This window comes from Arachis hypogaea, chromosome 16, assembly GCF_003086295.3.
Source record: "Arachis hypogaea cultivar Tifrunner chromosome 16, arahy.Tifrunner.gnm2.J5K5, whole genome shotgun sequence".
In the NCBI taxonomy this organism is placed as follows: domain Eukaryota; kingdom Viridiplantae; phylum Streptophyta; class Magnoliopsida; order Fabales; family Fabaceae; genus Arachis; species Arachis hypogaea.
The window spans coordinates 94,669,211-94,672,037 of record NC_092051.1 but is presented as its reverse complement, the minus strand read 5'-3'; the positions used below and the strand labels follow the sequence as shown (position 1 = coordinate 94,672,037).

At 34.1% G+C, this 2,827-nt stretch overlaps 1 non-coding gene across 1 annotated transcript; it reads right to left on the bottom strand.

Annotated features, from left to right (window-relative positions):
• Positions 1-1,679: 1,679 nt before the first annotated feature.
• On the bottom strand, positions 1,680-1,787 carry LOC112761281 (small nucleolar RNA R71). Its single transcript, XR_003181682.1, has one exon. It is a non-coding gene; the product is annotated as a small nucleolar RNA R71 (small nucleolar RNA).
• Positions 1,788-2,827: the final 1,040 nt, after the last annotated feature.

Below are 2,827 nucleotides of genomic sequence, written 5' to 3'. Positions count from 1 at the left end.
CAAAGTGTTCTTGGTGTTCATCTTGACATTTATAGCATTATTGCATGCATTCATTGTTTTGATCTAAAATCTCCATGCATTGAGCATTTTTAGTGTTTTTCTCTCTCATCATTAAAATTCAAAAATCAAAAAAATATCTTTCCCTTTTTCTCTCTTAAAATTTCAAAAATTAGATTTGACTTTTTCAAAAATTTTTAAAATCTAGTTGTTTTTATGAGTCAACTCAAATTTTCAATTTAAAAAAAATCTTATCTTTTTCAAAATCTTTTTCAAAAATCAAATCTTTTTTTTTCAATTTTTTTAGTTATTTTCGAAAATTTCAAAAATATTTTTCAAAAATATTTTTCTTAATTTTATATCATATTTTCGAAAATAACATCATCAATTAATGTTTTGATTCAAAAATTTCAAGTTTGTTACTTACTTGTTAAGAAAGATTCAAACTTTAAGTTCTAGAATCATATTTTGTGATTTCTTGTGAATCAAGTCATTAATTGTGATTTTAAAAATCAAATCTTTTTCAAAACTAATTTCAATCATATCTTTTCAAAAATATCTTCTTATCTTATCTTTTTCAAAAATTTGATTTTAAAATATCTTTTTTAACTTCTTATCTTCTTATCTTTTCAAAATTGATTTTCAAATTTGTTTCAACTAACTAACTAACTTTTTGTTTGTTTTTTATCTTTTTCAAAACTACCTAACTAACTCTCTCTCTCTCTCTCTAATTTTTGAAAATATCTTCCCCTTTTTTCAAAATTTCTTTTTAATTAACTAATTATTTTAATTTTTTTATTTTAATTTTCAAAAAACTACTAACCTTTTTCAAAAACTATTTTCGAAAATCACTAACTCTTTTTCAAAAATTATTTTCGAAATTTTCCCTCTCTCATCTTATTCTATTCATCCACTAACATCTCTTCCTCTCATCACAACACCAAACTTATTTATTTATTTATTCATCTCCTTTTATTTATTTATTCATCTACTAACATCTCTTCCTCACATCACTCACCAAATTCAAACCCCCTCTTCTATCTGTGTTCAAATTTTTTCTTCTTCTCTTCTTCTACTAACAATAAGGAACCTCTTTACTGTGACATAGAGGATTCCTCTTCTTTTCTTTTTCTCTTCTCTTTCTTATGAGCAGGGACAAAGAAAAAGGCATTCTTGTTGAAGCTGATCCAGAACCTGAAAAGACTCTGAAGAGAAAACTAAGAGAAGTTAAATTACAACAATCCATAGACAACCTTATTGAAAATTTCGAACAAGTAAAGGAGATGGCAGCCGAACCCAACAACAATAATGCAAGGAGGATGCTTGGTGACTTTACTGCACCTAATTCCAATTTACATGGAAGAAGCATCTCCATTCCTGCCATTGGAGCAAACAATTTTGAGCTGAAACCTCAGCTAGTTTCTCTGATGCAGCAGAACTGCAAGTTTCATAGACTTCCATCTGAAGATCCTTTTCAGTTCTTAACTGAATTCTTGCAGATCTGTGATACTGTTAAGACTAATGGGGTAAATCCTGAAGTCTACAAGCTCATGCTTTTCCCTTTTGCTGTAAGAGACAGAGCTAGAATATGGTTGGACTCTCAACCCAAAGACAGCCTGAACTCTTGGGATAAGCTGGTCACGGCTTTCTTAGCCAAGTTCTTTCCTCCTCAAAAGCTGAGCAAGCTTAGAGCTGATGTTCAAACCTTCAGACAGAAAGAAGGTGAATCCCTCTATGAAGCTTGGGAAAGATACAAGCAGCTGACCAAAAAGTGTCCTTCTGACATGCTTTCAGAATGGACCATTCTGGATATATTCTATGATGGTTTATCTGAGCTATCAAAGATGTCATTGGATACTTCTGCAGGTGGATCCATTCACCTAAAGAAAACGCCTGCAGAAGCTCAAGAACTCATTGACATGATTGCTAATAACCAGTTCATGTACACTTCTGAGAGGAATCCTGTGAGTAATGGGACGCCTATGAAGAAGGGAGTTCTTGAAATTGATACTCTGAATGCCATATTGGCACAGAACAAAATATTGACTCAGCAAGTCAATATGATTTCCCAGAGTTTGAATGGAATGCAAGCTGCATCCAACAGTACTCAAGAGGCATCTTCTGAAGAAGAAGCTTATGATCCTGAGAACCCTGCAATGGCAGAGGTAAATTACGTAGGTGAACCTTATGGAAACACCTATAATCCATCATGGAGAAATCATCCAAATCTCTCATGGAAGGATCAAAGGCCTCAACAAGGCTTTAATAATGGTGGAAGAAACAGGTTTAGCAATAGCAAGCCTTTTCCATCATCCACTCAGCAACAGACAGAGAATTCTGAGCAGAATCCATCTAGCTTAGCAAATTTAGTCTCTGATCTATCTAAGGCCACTGTGAGTTTCATGAATGAAACAAGGTCTTCCATTAGAAATTTGGAAGCACAAGTGGGCCAGCTGAGTAAAAGGATCACTGAAATCCCTCCTAGTACTCTCCCAAGCAATACAGAAGAGAATCCAAAAGGAGAGTGCAAGGCCATTGAATTAATTACCATGGCCGAACCCACAAGAGAGGAGAAGGACGTGAATCCCAAGGAGGAAGACCTCCTGGGACGTCCAGTGATCAATAAGGAGCTTCCCTCTGAGGAACCTAAGGAATCTGAGACTCATCTAGAGACCATAGAGATTCTATTGAACCTCCTTATGCCATTCATGAGCTCTAATGAGTATTCCTCTTTTGAAGAGAATGAGGATGTTACTGAAGAGTAAGCTGCCAAGTTCCTTGGTGCAATCATGAAGCTAAATGCCAAATTATTTGGTATTGAAACTTGGGA